General features: G+C 43.6%; 1 protein-coding gene across 1 annotated transcript in view; it reads left to right on the top strand.

The window, feature by feature from the left end:
* The first annotated feature begins 2,344 nt into the window (after positions 1-2,344).
* The window catches only part of LOC126236685 (probable pseudouridine-5'-phosphatase), a 148,777-nt gene continuing 132,835 nt past the window's right edge, over positions 2,345-18,286 (top strand). The window contains exon 1 of the mRNA XM_049946176.1: positions 2,345-2,501. The gene's annotated coding sequence lies outside the window, so the exon portion shown is untranslated. The remainder of the gene's footprint in view (positions 2,502-18,286) is intronic.

Here is an 18,286-nt window from a genome sequence, read left to right as displayed (position 1 = left end):
CGGAAAACTTCAACATTCTTAACACTTTACACCAATAGTCAAGTCACAAAAGAAATCAACACGCATCACCAAGTGACAGACACCATACCAACGTCAAAACAGGAAGCATTTCATATTCTGACTGCTTACAGCGCCATATTTTCACATGGTGGTAGAAAGTGGAAAACTTCCTGGCAGATTAAAACTGTGTGCCCGACCGAGACTCGAACTCGGGACCTTTGCCTTTCGCGGGCAAGTGCTCTACCAACTGAGCTACCGAAGCACGACTCACGCCCGGTCTCACAGCTTTACTTCTGCCAGTATCTCGTCTTCTTCCTGGCAGATTAAAACTGTGTGCCCGACCGAGGTTCGCAGGAGAGCTTCTGTAAAGTTTGGAAGGTAGGAGACGAGATACTGGCAGAAGTAAAGCTGTGAGACCGGGCGTGAGTCGTGCTTCGGTAGCTCAGTTGGTAGAGCACTTGCCCGCGAAAGGCAAAGGTCCCGAGTTCGAGTCTCGGTCGGGCACACAGTTTTAATCTGCCAGGAAGTTTCATATCAGCGCACACTCCGCTGCTGAGTGAAAATCTCATTCTGGAAACATTACCCAGGCTGTGGCTAAGCCATGTCTCCGCGATATCCTTTCTTTCAGGAGTGCTAGTTCTGCAGGTTCGCAGGAGAGCTTCTGTAAAGTTTGGAAGGTAGGAGACGAGATACTGGCAGAAGTAAAGCTGTGAGTACCGGGCATGAGTCGTGCTTCGGTAGCTCAGTTGGTAGAGCACTTGCCCGCGAAAGGCAAAGGTCCCGAGTTCGAGTCTCGGTCGGGCACACAGTTTTAATCTGCCAGGAAGTTTCATATCAGCGCACACACCGCTGCAGAGTGAAAATCTCATTCTAGAAAGTGGAAAAATTGTTTTTTGAGTATACTCTGCTGAAGAGTGATATGCCGTCGTACGCTATACTTCTGATCAGCATACTCCGCGAACTCACCTATTAATGAACATGCTTACCACGTTTCAACATCCTGCAATGCTTGAAACCCGCACTGCAGCACTCTTTAGACTGTATGTTTAATTATAACTATCCGCTATATTTCTCGGTGACCAAGTGTTGGCCTATCTTTGACATCTTCATTAACGAGTGTGCTGTGGTCTTTCCCGGATCTGGTAAGATAATGATGATGATGATATTTGGTTTTGTGGGGCTCTCAACTGCGTGGTTACCAGCGCCCGTATAAATTCCCAATCTTTGCACTATCCAGTCTCGCCACTTTCCCGAATGATGACGAAGTGACTAAGACAACACAAGCACCCAGCCCTCGGGCGGAGAAAATCCACGTCCAGGCCGGGAATCGACACCAAGATCCCTTTAGTCATAGGTAGCAATGCTCCACTAGGATCCGCGGAATGCTTCTCGATAGATAAAGACTCAGGCATCCTATCGCATCGCGACTGGCCTGTTACATCACCCGATTTCAGTTTAATAGAAAGTGTCTAGGAATATTTGGAACAGGGGCTTGAACTTAGCCATCAGCATTACTGCAGCTTCGTGACTCTACGGCATCTAATCAACAACGAATAGCTACAGTCGGATAGGGCACACCTGAAGGAACTTGTGGTCTCCCATCCTCGCCTAAATGAGACCACTGTCGCGGCTGGAGTCGGAGTTACATGCAGTAGTCCTAGAGTGTTGTCTCTTGAGGCGGCTAACTTCTTGTCTGGTGCGCTTATAAATTCCACGAGTTGTGGACTTTCTCGTTATTTCATGCCATTATTTATTTATTTATGTTGGACTGATGCATTTCCTTCAGGTGTAACAAAGACAAGAGACAGCGTTGTAACCTGCCCCCCTCCCTCTCCCCCCGGTGTTAAATCTTTATAAAGAGGTCATTAAAGTATCGTTAGATGCAAAGATGGGAAAACATGTTAAACCCCTAAAGATAAAAATGTGTAAATGTTGTTATGTCTTCAAACGCTTATAAACTACTGTAACAAGGAAACAGTGCTAAGTGATTTCTATGCAAATGTGCAGATGTTATTATGGTGTGGTGTACCTTGCCGGAGAAATGGCATTTTTAGCGAACAATCGTTTGAAAATAAAACAAAAAAGAATGAGGAAAACGAGTAATGGAATTAGTTAACCAATTGTGCACAGTGCAGCAACCTTCTCAAACAATTTAAGATCTGACTCATCCGCACCTTCTCTCCGCCCTCCGTCTACACTGCAACACTTCACTGTCTGCCACTCCCACCATACTATCCCTCCCCCTCCCCGCCTCAGCCTCCTCCTTATCCCTACCCAATCCCCACTCCCATCATGCACTGGTGCTGCTGCTCGCAGTGTGGTTTCAGTTCTCTGAGACTGCAGACGTGTCTGCAAGTTGCGTTTGCGTGAATGTGTGTGTGTGTGCGTGCGTGTGCGTGTGTGTATGTGTGTCTTCTGTGACAAAGGCCTTAAACGCCGAAAGCTATAATTGTGTGAATCTTTTTGTTGTGCCTATTGCGACTCAGAATTTCCGCTATATGGTGAGTAGCAACTTTCCTTCTCTGGTATTGTTTCATCCAGTATTATATATGTTTTACTGTGAATGTCAGATGAAATCACACAGAGAATTTTCAGCAGAATGGATCAGTCAGGAGAGCTCAGTGACTTCGAAAGAGGACTAGTCATTGGATGTCACCTGAGTAACAAATCCATCAGCTACATTTCAATCCTTGTAAACCCGCCCAAGTCGATTGTTGTTGACACGCCTGTTGATTGGAAACATGAAGGAACAATCACAGCTAAGTCAAGATCAGGCGGATCTCATGCACCGACAGACCGAATCTATAGGAACACTGAGGGGGTTGGTTGTTAAAAGTTGCATAAAATCGAAATAATCACTCGTGAGTTCAGCAGTGCTACCAGAAGTCCAGCTAGTACAATGATTGTGAGTAGGGAATTGAAAAGAATGAGCACAATGGTCGAACAACTCCTTGTAAGCTAGAAATTCCTAGAGCCCATTCCAAGCGACACTTGAGGTGGTGTAAAGAGCGTCACCACTGGACAGTGGATGACTGCTACATCGTGTGGCAATCCGACGGAAGCGGTTGGATTTGGCGAATGCCTGGAGAACGTTGCCTGGTCCCAACAGTGAAGTACAAATGACGGGGTATTATGGTAAGGGTGTGTTTTTCTTGATTAGGGTGTGGACGGCTTACTGGGCTTATGAAAACGCTAAATGCAGAAGTACACGAACACATTTTACAACATTGTGTGTTGCATACAGTAGAGGAACAGTTATGAGACGATGCTTGTTTGTATCAGTTTGACTGTGTACCCAGTCTTAAAGCAGCATCTATGAGACAAAGTCGGTGGACAACGATGTTCCTGAAATGGCCTAGCATGTTCAGAGTTGGGGTGAGTTAGAAGGTCAACTTCGCTGCAGACCCCAGCATCCAACATCACTACCTCCTCTAGTTTTGGCTCTTGAGGAACAATGGACTACCATTTCTCTACAGATATTCAGACGACTCAGCAGAGTTCAAGTCGTCATAAAGTTGAAGGGAGGACATGTCCCATATTAATATCGACTAAAAGGTGTGTGGATATTTTTATCGAACAGTTCATTATTCCTGGCCACACCCATCGGCTCAACATATTCGCTGTTATGGAAGCTATAGCCAGTTTCCTGTGTCTGGGAGAGCAGCCTGCGATGATGTTCCAGTCTTCCCTTAATCTTTGTAAATGAGCTGCAGTCAAGGCCTACTAGACTGTCCTTCCCGAGATGGTAAGTGTTCTCCAGCATTCATGAGAAAGAAATTTCTACGAGTGCTGGAAGGAAACAGTACTTCACAGAATCTTACCATTAGTGTGAGCAGGTAATAGCCAACTGAAATGTCGAGTGGCCCTCAAGGATCAATAAAGTTTTTCACCCATTGTGTAAAGCTTTAAAAGAGCGCAAGAGTATGTTTCCCACTCACAGTCGTGGCACTGTTCGTAATCTTCCAGTTCTCTAAGCGAGTGTTGTGTTTAATGATTGCATACAGTCACTATGAAGAGGCCTCAAACGATATATGAGTGTGGAGCTCAGAGACGACTGCAGGAGGTGTTCAGTGAACGGAGCGGACTTGATGAGTTTTAACTGAAGCCAGTAAAATACATTTCCTTTCATCGAAATTTTATTGGGGTTTGTGTCTGTGTAACTTTATCCCTTTCGACTTTAAACTGTTGTCCTGTTTTATCTTTGTGGAGATTATTGTAGGAGGCTGACAGGAAGCTGGAAGTGTTGAGTGAAGAGTTAACAGTGTAAATCTCACAGTCCAGTGGTGGGGTCTCGGACTCTCTCTCTGTATGTAATTACATTGTCATGAGGCATTTATTAGTGATATGGGAGTAGCATCAATTTTAACGCTGCCTGGCGGGTTGTTGAGTGGTTCTATCTGCAGCCGTGACTGGGAGTTTGTGCGATGCTACGGTAGCACTGAGGATAGATGAAAGGTACTTTTCAAGACATGTGCCATATGGGAACTATATATTTGTGGATCAATAACTTGAAGTGAAAGCATTAATTTGGTTTCCAGGCATTTAAAATCTAGCAAACTAATCGTTTGTACCTGTGTATATACAGAGATGTGATCAAATGAAGTGTGCATTTGAGCTATTACTTCTATAAAAATTAACTAAATATGTAATTATTTCATTTGTAACTTCCTAAATCACATTATTGCAGAGCACTATAGTAAAAAAAAAATTTGAAATGTCATGGGTTGATTGTTTACGGCTTACGGTCATTAAATATTAAGATATTTAAAGAGAACACAATGTGGAGAAGGCTTATGCGATGATGGATATGGAAGAAGGAAGAGTCTGAAATATGGGATGCTTAAACAAAAGAGGAAATTAAAACTATGCAATCACTATGAAATTTGGCGTAAATTGCAAAATTATACTTCAAACGTCCAAAGTAGTTCAAATAGTTTCTCCTTCACAGGTTAAATATGAGCACCATGTACCAAATCATTGGGACATGCGTTCCTGCCATCACTACCAGCCGTGATTTGAAGTCGCCGCCGATGGCTTCCAGCACAGTGACATCAGGAGTAATACCACTATACCTGTCCAAAACAAACCATTGGTCGAAGACTACAAGCAACTGGACTAGGGAGCTACTGCCCCATGAATAGGCTGCCGTTACCACCACAATACTAGCGGCTGCTTTTGGAGTGGTGTCGTGACTGGGATGTCAATAGGCGAGCTTTTCCTGTAACTTCATCAGTGTGTCTGATGTAATTAATGCAACAGTTGTTGCAAGCCTGTGAAATAATGACTCCATCTCGGTTCTTTCATGCTCCTTTAACATCTAGGAGTAAAAAAATGTTTTTCAGAGGCACTACGGTGTTACTCCTGGTGTCATGGTATGGGGAGCCATTTAATATGTCCTCAGGGCACGGTTGGTAGTGATTGAGGGAACGGTGACTGTACAACGGCACGGCACGGACATCCTGCATTCGCATGCGTTGCCTCTCATGTGTGGGCATCGTGGTGCCGTATTTCAACAGGAAAATGCTCTTCCACACGTGGTACAAGTCTCTACGAACTGTCTCCGAGATAGAACACCTATGGGACCAGCTCGGACGATAATTCGCCGCAGTGACAGTATCCGGGATGTCAAGGACCAGTTAGAGCGGTAGTGGGCTACCTTGTCTCAGATGGAGATATAACGACTTTATGACACACTTTCCATCCGAATCAATGTATGCATCCAGGCCAGAGGGGGTGGAACTTCATACTGATTCGTGGGCCCATACTGCCAAATTCTTTGTACGAGGGCAGTTCAATAAGTAATGCAACACATTTTTTTTTGTTGGCCAATTTTGGTTGAAAAAACCGGAAATTTCTTGTGGAATATTTTCAAACATTCCCCCTTCGTCTCGTATAGTTTCATTGACTTCCGACAGGTGGCAGCGCTGTACGGAGCTGTTAAAATGGCGTCTGTAACGGATGTGCGTTGCAAACAACGGGCAGTGATCGAGTTTCTTTTGGCGGAAAACCAGGGCATCTCAGATATTCATAGGCGCTTGCAGAATGTCTACGGTGATCTGGCAGTGGACAAAAGCACGGTGAGTCGTTGGGCAAAGCGTGTATCATCATCGCCGCAAGGTCAAGCAAGACTGTCTGATCTCCCGCGTGCGGGCCGGCCGTGCACAGCTGTGACTCCTGCAATGGCGGAGCGTGCGAACACACTCATTCGAGATGATCGACGGATCACCATCAAACAACTCAGTGCTCAACTTGACATCTCTGTTGGTAGTGCTGTCACAATTGTTCACCAGTTGGGATATTCAAAGGTTTGTTCCCGCTGGGTCCCTCGTTGTCTAACCAAACACCATAAAGAGCAAAGGAGAACCATCTGTGCGGAATTGCTTGCTCGTCATGTGGCTGAGGGTGACAATTTCTTGTCAAAGATTGTTACAGGCGATGAAACATGGGTTCATCACTTCGAACCTGAAACAAAACGGCAATCAATGGAGTGGCGCCACACCCACTCCCCTACCAAGAAAAATTTTAAAGCCATACCCTCAGCCGGTAAAGTCATGGTTACAGTCTTCTGGGACGCTGAAGGGGTTATTCTGTTCGATGTCCTTCCCCATGGTCAAACGATCAACTCTGAAGTGTATTGTGCTACTCTTCAGAAATTGAAGAAACGACTTCAGCGTGTTCGTAGGCACAAAAATCGGAACGAACTTCTCCTTCTTCATGACAACGCAAGATCTCACACAAGTCTTCGCACCCGAGAGGAGCTCACAAAACTTCAGTGGACTGTTCTTCCTCATGCACCCTACAGCCCCGATCTCGCACCGTCGGATTTCCATATGTTTGGCCCAATGAAGGACTACGCGGATGATGAAGAAGTTATTGATGCAGTACGACGTTGGCTCCGACATCGACCAGTGGAATGGTACCGTGCAGGCACACAGGCCCTCATTTCAAGGTGGCGTAAGGCTGTAGCATTGAATGGAGATTACGTTGAAAAATAGTGTTGTGTAGCTAAAAGATTGGGGAATAACCTGGTGTATTTCAATGCTTAATAAAACAACCCCTGTTTCAGAAAAAAAATGTGTTGCATTACTTATTGAACTGCCCTCGTAATTTTGACGCGTTTTTGTAAGAACTGAAATAACATCACATACCCTCTCAGTCTGTGAAGTTCCATTTCTTGTCCTCCTCCACTTGTGAACGCTAACCTTTTTGTCAGGCAGTGCATTTACTCCTCCATCTAGGTGAGCCGACTATTCATCACTGAATATGAGACAATCATAACAGTCTTACTGGCGCATCAGCATCTTGCTTGGAGCCGAGGTGGTGTCTCAATGGTTAGACACTGCACTCGTATGCCGAAGGACGAGCGGTTCATGTCCTCCTTCAGCCATCCAGATGTAGATTCCCCGTGATTTCCCGAAATCGTTTAAGGCGAATGCCGGGATGGTTCCTTTGAAAGGGCGCGGCTGATTTCCTCCTCAATCCTTCCCCAAGCCAAAATTTTGCTCCGTCTCTAATGAACTTGTCTTCGACTTATTTACCTCGTGAGGACTGGATCTCAAACAATGGTCTACTGGCTCTCGACTACTCTGGAACATTGTGTATTATACGGGCACAGTTGGATGCGTTTCTTGAGATCCCACTTCAGAGATATCACTGGAATTGCTAATTCACAGTTAACTTTCCTAAGAGATTTCTGAGGCCTAGCCGCCAAGTACTCTCTCAAGTGTTCAATGTTCAATTCCGACACACTTGATTTTCCCAGTCTCATATCTTTACAGAGACAGCTAATACTTTTGAACTGATGATAACATCTATAGATGTTATATCACTTCCGTAGTCACAATCGAACTTAATTTGGAACACGAAACAAACTGCAAAACGCAAAAGCCAATCTGTTTGGAGCCGCCATCTTTCCTACAGGCACTTTCAAGCGGTAGGCTGAGGTAAGTTAAGGGGAATACTCATAACTATCCCCACAGCTAAGCTGACATCTTTGTTCTTTTTTCTAGTACTACATCATTACTGGGCGTCATATCAAAGGGTTGAGGGTAATAATAAAAATCCGACTGTTTTTCCTGAAAGCCTCAGCACTACATCATTGCTCTCTAACCCACAAAAATACCCAAATTTTATACCCAAGCTACAATCACAAATGTTTATGTACCCGTCCCAATAGCTGTGCGTATAAAGCGCCGCTTCTGGACGGGGGAGGTGCACCGGCCCCGGATAGCATCCGACAAGCGGATTAACGACCAGAATAGGTGTGTCGGCCAGCATGGATGTGGTTTATAGGTCGTTTCCTACATCCGAATAGGTGAATACTGGTCTGGTACCCAAGTCCCGTCTCAGTAACACGATTCGCAAACACTCAAGAAACTTTCGCTCACTTCACGTAAATAACCTACACACAGACACTTGGGGTACGCATATTCCATCCGGGTGAGGCGGGGGGGGGGGGGGGGGGGGCGTGGAGTGGAGGTGTAGTGGAGGTGGTGGGGGTGGGGGAGGGGGCTAACGGAGTGGCAGCAGGAAGGGCATCTGGCCATTTCTTAAAATTAACAATGACAAATCTGTTAATAACCATGCAGATCCAGCACCGACGTGGGACACAGACACTAGAAAAAGAAGAATGGCCAGTGTTTATTTGCTCATTCCATGAGATACGCCGCGAATGTTTGATATGTAACGGAGAGCATTGACACACACTCCGGAGAATCAAAGTTGTACGCTGTCATCTCTTCACTATTTTTCAATCATAGTTTCCCCCCGACAAAACTAGCTTCACTGCCGGAGTTCGAACCGGCTGCTCCTGTATCAAGAGGTAGCCCTTGCGAGTGCTTACCTGTGGGTATGAAGTCGCGCGTGGTTGCCAAGTACTGATCTGCATCCAGCGTCAGCAAGTGGTCCTTCAGTGCAGGCTCTCCAGCATCCTGCAACAAGATGTATTGCGGCTTTGACTCCGCAGGCAGTAAGTTAAACCAACGGAACGAACTCACGTGGAAGGGAAAGGAGGCTCAGCTATGCTGCATCAGTTAGTTACAATTTTTGGAAAGTGTAACACAGAAACAGGGCAGTGAGAGTCAGTGTGACTGAAGATGAGTCGTTGTCGGTTTGCATAGCGAATAAAGAGACTGAGCATTACAGCGAAATATGTAATCAGAGTTCCGCTACTACTATATCGGTGTCCGAATACCAAAAACAGGCCAGCCAAAGCTGAATGCGTTCTAGTCTGTGTCTGTTTGCTGAGTCGGCCTTATAAAGCCCGGCCTGAATCATTTTCGCTCTGCACCATTCGAATCTTTGCTGAACTGCCGACCGTTTTTTCTTCCTTTTCCTATTCTTGATTGCCTACAATAGGGGGCAGGACGGGAAAATGTTTACTATATTACTATGGTGGTAAAATACAGTACAATAAAAAATGATAAAAATGCATTTCAAGCAGACATGGAGTATGTGTTTCTATTCAAAAGCACGTATTGTAAATAATGTTAAAACACTTAATATAGAGATTATTTGCAAAATACAACGTTTTAATTAGGCGATAGCTGTTAAATACGTGGAAAAATTCATGACAACCACCGTATGATTAGGTAGTTTGTTGTGATCAGTTTCAGTTTGAGAGCTTAATGACGTTGGCAGTGCCGCGCGGGATTAGCCGAGCGGTCTGGGGCACTGCAGTCATGGACTGTGAGGCTGCTCCCGGCGGAGGTTCGAGTCCTCCCTCGGGCATGGGTGTGTGTGTTTGTCATTAGGATAATTTAGCCTAAGTAGGGTGTAAGCTTAGGGACTGATGACCTTAGCAGTTACGTCCCATAAGATTTCACACACATTTGAACATTTTTTGAGCGTTGGCAGTATGTTGTGCTCTCTTGTAATTACAATATTTTCCAAGTTCATTCAATCCCAGTGATGACAAACTAACATGGGGACCACATGTCAATCGGATTTTTGGGCACTTACAATTGTTTTCAGATCGCAGTCTAATTGTCAACAGTCTCTCTCTACTTGAAAAAGGGGGCATCTGAGAACAACATGATCAACGGAACCTTCCTTCCATTTCAAAGACTGGTGTGTTACTACAAGCCACTTGATGTAAATGTTTGGGATATGGACCGTGAGCATACCCCGAGTAACGAAAATGTCGCGCAGATTGAGTCTGCTCCCAATTCTTGGGAATATGCTGTAAACACGCTTTGCAGTGCTCCTAGTACCCAGTCAGACTGCCATTCACGAACATCCAAGCTCGTAAATGTCTTTTAGCAGTAATGCAGCGCTGCTATATCCATCGGACATATCCCGAGGATTATCAGTAAACCCTCTAAAGTTGTTGTGCGAGAGGCACCGGTGAGTGTCAGAGGTACGCTCCGCTGAATTCGTCGCAGTATTGTTTTGTACCTGCCTAATCTAAGGCGATGCGCCCAGTCTTTGGCAGCGAACCCACAATGGCGTTGTCAATAGCTTCGTGATCTGACGGCACCACATGCAACGGTAATTTATAATCAGCAGTGCCAGCACGGGCAACCTTACGTATAATTTTGGCCGCCTTCTGAATAACAGATTTTACGTGTTATAGAAAGTTTATTTTTTCGTCTAAAAGAATGCCTAAATATCTACAAACAGTGCTGCCTTTTACAGGTATTCCGTAAAGCCTAAGGAAGGATTTCGTGTAGCAGAAAGTCTTCCTTTCAGAAGTATGTATGTGGCTTTATGAACAGCTATAATCGGTCTGTTGCTCTTGCACCAATGCCGCATCTGTGCAAGCGCATCATTCGCCTTTTCCTCAAGTCTCGCCCTGGAGTCTGCAGACACAACTATTGGGTTGTGATCTGCGTATGCAACACCTTCTGCCCCGTCTAACACATGTAATAGGGGTTCAATACTAAGATGTCCAGAACATTGGACCACTTATGGAACCTTGAGGACAGCCCTTAGTAACCTTTTTGATGATGATGATGTTTGGTTTGTGGGGCGCTTAACTGCGCGGTCATTAACGCCCGTACAGTGTCCCAGTCTTTACACAGTCCAATTTTAGCCACATTCACGAATGATGATGAACTAATGGGGACAACACAAACACCCAGTTTCCGGGCAGAGAAAATCCCCAACCCGGCCGGGAATCGAACCCGCAACCCCGCGATCCAGAGGCAGCAACGCTAGCCACTAGACCACGAGCTGAGGACAGTAACCTTTTCGATTACCTTGCTCTGCCCCGCAAGCCACTAGACGCTACGTTATCTACAATAATCTACAAAGCTCTTATATAGATATTTGGGGACCCTGAGATCTCGAAGGCGTCCGAACAATGCAAGCCACTAAAGATTGTCAAATGCGCCTGCTATGTCAATCATGAGTGCGACTGCAAACTTCGTTGTTGAATTTTCTACAATCTTAAGATCGCCATTAACCACATCATCCCTTTCCTGAATCCATTTTGTCACTGGTGTAGACCCAAGATCTCCGGGTGCACCTGCAACCGATCACAGAGCAGAAGGTCCTCAACTTTGGCCAGACCTTGTGGACTACAGTCAACATGATAGCATATCGAATATCTGAAAGTCAACTGCTTAACTTTCAGTCCATAAGATCAAGCAGATGCTATGAATATCAGAATAATGTCAATACGTCACAAAAAGCGTTTCCTCAGTTATAGATAACGATACGTTCATATAAATTTAATTAACAGGAACTTCAAATAGACACCTATATAAATAAGATAAAAAAGAAAATAAAAAGAAAAAAAAGAATGCTATGGCCAGCTCCCACGGGTATCTGGGGACGAGAGGACTGCGAAGGTGGGCACATACCTGTGTGGTTGATGTACAATAGTGTAGCAAAATAGGTTTAGAAGTAGATATAGTTTTGGTTAGTCGGCAAACCTCGAGTTCTTGCGAGGCTGCCAGTAACATATTTATTAACGTGAGATGGAACTTATTCTCTTGAAACTTGAATTAATTCCTTTTATTTTACTTTTTTTTCGAATGTTCCGTTTTATTTCTACAATAATATTACCAGTGGTTGCTGTTAACATGAGCTACAACTACATACATAATATAAAACATTGTATGTCACAATGATTATTGAATATGTACGACCTTTTTCAGAGGTTCCAGATAACAGATCTAAAATTCATAGCAATAAATTGAATTGAATCGGATTTTTGTAATTTTTTTTATATTTATGGTACGTGAAGTTCAGCACTCAGATGATAATGTCCCAAGGCAGTTCAATGCGACTCTCAGAAATTCTCCAGCAAAGCGAATTTGAGGTTCTTCGAGTGCCTTTAATTCACTCAATGTAAGCCAGTGTTTGACGGTCAGTGTGGCTCTAACGGTTTGCGTGATACTGGTAATCTCGCGATCGCTGGTTCGAGTCTTGCTTTGGACATCATAATTATTTTTTCTTTTTTTCGTTCAGGTCGAATATCTACATCATTTAAATATAAAATTCATCAAATGTATAATATTTAACACGTATATATTTATCATTTGTACAAAATTTGCATGTGAGTTTGGGGGGAAACATGACACCACAGAACATTACCATACAGTAATTTAATAAAATAAATACTAAAATCCTTTCAATAAACCATATTGTAAGTAAGAACTTCATTTAGAAGTGCATGAACACTTCTTACATAAAAACCAATATAGTTTTCAAATCTTAAAGCACTGCTCTCATTGAAATTTGTAATTTTAAATAAAATGTAAACAAACGTACGATCTGGTTTTCAGATACGTGTGTAAGAGGCGTATACAGTTCCAATTATTTGCTCTCCTAATCTGTGCCTTACAGTCAGTCAGTTGAACTGTGTACTTTAAAGAATGTGAATCCATGATGCATTTAACACGTCATGTACACGTAAACACGTGAACAAAGGTGCATTGTTACGCATTTCAACATCTAACAAGCGTAAGTGGAATGTTAAGTGTGTGGACATCCCTAGCTGCACAGGTGGTTTTCAACTGTATTGTTTTTATGCGTGCTACATCTGCTTTTATTTTTTAACAAACTTGTGTGGAATGTCTAACATACCTTCCACTGTAATGTCAACATGACATACGCGTTACTGTCATAACAGAACAGGACGTACAACAACAAGTTTTATGAAGGTGTGAAAATGTAAAATTTCCATCTCTACATTTTTAATGGCAGATATAAATAACGACTTTATGTACACTACTGGCCATTAAAACTGCTACACCAAGAAAAAATGCAGATGATAAACGGATATTCATTGGACAAATATATTATACTAGAACTGACATGTAACTACATTTTCACACAATTTGGGTGCATAGATCCTGAGAAATCAGTACCCAGAACAACCACGCCTGTCAGAAATAACGGCCTTGATACGCCTGAGCATTGAGTGAAACAGAGCTTGTATGGCGTGTACAGGTACAGCTGCCCATGCAGCTTCAACATGATACCACAGTTCATCAAGAGTTGTGACTGGCGTATTGTGACGAGCCAGTTGCTCGGCCACCATGGACCAGACGTTTTCAATTGGTGAGAGATCTGGAGAATGTGCTGGCCAGGCCAGCAGTCGAACATTTTCTGTATCCAGAAAGGCCCGTACAGGACCTGCAACATGCGGTCGTGCATTATCCTGCTGAAATGTAGGGTTTCGCAGGGATCGAATGAAGGGTAGAGCCACGGGTCGTAACACATCTGAAATGTAACGTCCACTGTTCAAAGTGCCGTCAATGCGAACAAGAGGTGACCGAGACGTGTAACCAATGGCACCCCATACCATCACGCCGGGTGATAACGCCAGTATGGCGAAGACAAATACACGCTTCCAATGTGCGTTCACCGAGATGTCGCCAAACACGGATGCGACCATCATGATATTGTAAACAGAACCTGGATTCATCAGAAAAAATGACGTTTTGCTATTCGTGCACCCAGGTTCGTCGTTGAGTACACCATCGCAGGCGCTCCTGTCTGTGATGCAGCGTCAAGGGTAATCGCAGCCATGGTCTCCGAGTTGATAGTCCATGCTGCTGCAAACGTCGGCGAACTGTTCGTGCAGATGGTTGTTGTCTTGCAAACGTCCCCATCTGTTGACTCAGGCATCGAGACGTGGCTGCACGATCCGTTACAGCCATGCGGATAAGATGCCTGTCATCTCGACTGCTAGTGATACGAGGCCGTTGCGATCCAGCACGTCGTTCCGTATTACCTTCCTTAACCCACCGATTTCCTATTCTGCTAACAGTCATTGGATCTTGAGCAACGCGAGGAGCAATGTCGTGATACGATAAAGCGCAATCGCGATAGGCTACAATCCGACCTTTATCAAAGTCGGAAACGTGATGGTACGCATTTCTCCTCCTTACACGAGGCACACATCAACGTTTCACCAGGCGACGCCGGTCAACTGCTGTTTGTGTATGAGAAATCGGTTGGAAACTTCCCTCATGTCAGCAGTTGTAGGTGTCGCCACCGGTGCCAACGTTGTGTGAATGCTCTGAAAAGCTAATCATTGGCATATCATAGCAACTTCTTCCTGTAGGTTAAATTTCGCGTCTGTAGGACGTCATCTTCGTGGTGTAGCAATTTTAATGGCCAGTAGTGTAATAAAATAAATACTAAAATACTCTGAATAAAGCATATTGTAAGTAAGAACTTCAGTTAGAAGTGTATGAACACTTTTTACATAAAAACCAATATAGTTTTCAAATGTTAAAGCACTGCTCTCAATGAAATCTGCAATTTTAAGTAAAATGTAAACAAATGTACGATCTGGTTTTCAGATACCTATGTAAGAGGCGTATAGCGCTGCAGTTATTTGCACGCCAAATTGTGCCTTACAGTCGGTCAGTTGAACCGTATACTTAAAACAATGTGGATCAATGATGCATTTAGCACGTCATGTACACGTAAACACGTGCACACAGGTGCACAGTTACGCATTTCAACATCTAATAAGCGTAAGTGGAATGTTAAGTGTGTGGACATCCCTAGTTGCACAGATGCTTTTCAACTGTATTGTTTCTATGCGTGCTACACCTGTTACTATTTTTAACAAACTTGTGTGGAGTGTGCAAGATACTTTCCATTGTAATGTCAACATGACATACGCGTTACAGTCATAACGGAACAGGACGTGCCACAACAAGTCTTATGAAGATGTGAAGATGTAGAATTTCCATTTCTCCATTTGTAACGGCAGATGTAAATAATGACTATACATGTACTTTATGTAAATGCATCACTTCACACAGATCAGAGGATGACACTAGTAACTGTTGAAACCGGTTATTCCGAACAAACATTGTTGAATGCGACCTTGGCTATTAAAAGTTTCTTCGAAGCAAGCACAGATAGCTCCTTTTGTCTCTAATGGTGAGAAATTTCTGATAGCACCCACCATAAACTTTTTATCGGGGTAAGTCTCGATACCTCGAGTAATCGATGCTGTTTATTCGATATCCTAAATCGTACGATACTTTCCTTAAGCCGTCGGCACACGGACCGTGCATCCGAATGCTTAGCGTTGAGCATGCCGAGTTTCTGCGTCATAGCGTGGAATAGCACGTTCGAGAGCCTTTCCGAACGTACAGAGCAATATCTGGCATGTCAGATATTCTGTGCGTGCGTCTGAGCGTTGACCAATGAGATGGCACATAGCACAACGCCACCTACGTCACACGCACGCCGTCTCCCTTCAGTACAGTGTTGTGCGGCGCCATATTGGCATTCATTTCAAGCCTATACGTATATATGCCGTTTCTGAGCACCAGCAAATTGAGAATCGCTGGAAAACCTGTTCTTAACTGTGCGATTCGTTCCAATAAAATAATGAGAAACATCATATTCGTGGCAAAAGAATTATTGTAACTTGCGTATTATGAGAGTAGGCTATTTGAAGGCAGCGACACACTGAAGATCCACCCAAAACGCATTGTTCTTGATACAATTTGTTATAATTAAATTTCAATTAGTAACATATCTACGATTAAGGTTTTCACCACGGGCGAACATAATATGATTAGATTCAAGGTGTGTGTCGTTTGTTTAACATAATAGCGTCACTGCCCTATACAGAACTGTTTGTTGGAGCGGTCGTTCGCGTATTGACACTTCCGAGGTTTTCTTTTCCTAACATTCGCGTTTTTATTACGTTCTGATACTTTATTATTAGTTTAATATAAGTATATACTATAATATTTGATGTTATGTAAATATAAGTTCACCTTTTTTTGAAGTGTGATTGTTCGATTGACTTAATTTAAGCTACAGGACAGCTTGCGCTACTTGTATAAAGATATTTTGCTCCTTTTTGTTTTACGCTTCGTAATTCACATGTTGCAAAGATTCTGCTACTGGGTAGGAACAGTGATCAAGTAAGACTGACCTTGGGGTTGTACTAAAATGTGGGAATGATGAAATAATGTTTATCTTATGCGGAGAAGTATTCCAAATTTGTACCGCACTGTTTGTAATGGAACTTTTATAAGCCTGTGTCCTTATTGATTGGACACGGTACTTTCCTTTTCGTGGACGATGGAGGAAATGTGCGTTTTAATAGAGCTAATGTGGGAATATTACACGCGCCCGTTGAGTAAACAGTGTGATTTACGAACTAGAAATGTGCTTCAACTGCCGCTGGAGTGCGTTGCGATCGCGTATACCACGTTGGGGCCCACGTACCGTATGCATTAGTCGCATCGTTCCTGAGCGTTCAGCAGCACGTTGAACTTGGCACGCTCAACGTTAACGTTCGACAGCACGGTCCGTGTGCCGACGGCTTTGTGATACCACTCATGAGGGAACTATCGATACTTCTGTTTGGGCACCGTGTCCCCAAGTGCGGCAGCGGGTGACTCACGTGGCCCGCCAGGTTGAAGGGCAGCGCGAGGCTCATGTCGAGCGGCGTGGGCGCGGTGGCGACGGCCGTCATGTCGACCCACAGCTCCGGCAGCACCGAGTCGCGCGGCAGCCGGTAGGAGACCTCGGCCAGCACGGCGCCGGGGAAGCCGCCCGCGCCGTCGCCGCTCACGTGGCTCAGCAGCACGCCGTCCTCCAGCATCTTCGCCTCCCACAGCGCCTGCGTGAAACACGCCACGTGCACAAACTCTCATCAGCACACCTAAACGTCTCAAAACAGATATTGCACCACTTACATGTCAGCGAACGTGTGATGATTTACACCTACATCCGCATCCGTACTTTGCAAAACACTGTGAAATAAATGGGAGAGGAATAGTTTGCGTCTGTCTTCAAGAGCCTCCTCTGAAAGGATTTTAGTTGTGTTGACCGTGATATACCTAACGGATGTGGCATATCGGAAGTGAACGTCAGAAGTACGTAAATATTTAAACAGTAATAAACAATATTCAACCTATCTATACCGTTCAAAGGATAAAGAAAACGGTCGACAGCCTAATTAGTCAAGAGAATGATTGACATTCTTGTTCAAGAAAATAGGTATGAGTAACTTTAAATGACAAACACAACCTATACTTTGCCACATGCGAGTGCAATGAACTCTGGCACTTGAATACAGTATGTTAACGTTAAGGTTGGAGCTAACAGATCAGAACAAACTATTTACATAACTATAACAGATAACAAAACACACTATTACCTTGGGGACTTAGTAAATAGTCTAATAACATTACTATTAATATTCACTGTAGAATCGTAAATTGGACTTAGGTTTAATATTACTTTTCAAACAAATTCCTATCTGACACGAAATATGGATGTGGTCCACAGCAAATTTAGTAACTGTGCATAGGTTAAGTCTTTAACTATTAAACACCTTTCTGCTTAGAATGAAAATTAAATGAAATTCACTAACAGATTACGTCTCACAGTCTTTTGAATAAAGAAGTTACTGTTTTCATAGATAGTTGTCTTTCTATTAATCGTTGTGTAGGATGAGCACAATAGACAAACTGTGGATGCTGTTACAACATTAATATGCACTTTTAATACACAAGAGGTACCGAATATTGTACAGAATTTGACTTGAATAGCAAGAGTAATTGAAAATTTCTATAATTAAGTAAAATTGTGCATTTGAACCACTTTCAATGGAGGGGGGCCCTTAATCTTGACCACTGTAGCAGAGCAAACTAAACACACTTTCATTACATCAGTGAAACAAGCACTTACCAACCATGAACATATAACTCTCAACAGTTGCAGTTCTGAACTTTTACTGCATTGAAACACAAAATTGAGATATTTGTAAGATCCTTTCAACAAACAATATTAAATTTAGCACAGTCTACTGCCATATTAATTTTAATATGCCTTCAATAAAGGACAC

This window comes from Schistocerca nitens, chromosome 2 (genome assembly GCF_023898315.1).
Source record: "Schistocerca nitens isolate TAMUIC-IGC-003100 chromosome 2, iqSchNite1.1, whole genome shotgun sequence".
In the NCBI taxonomy this organism is placed as follows: Eukaryota; Metazoa; Arthropoda; class Insecta; order Orthoptera; family Acrididae; genus Schistocerca; species Schistocerca nitens.
Note: the sequence above shows the minus strand (reverse complement) of the source record. Positions and strands in the feature narration are given on the sequence as shown.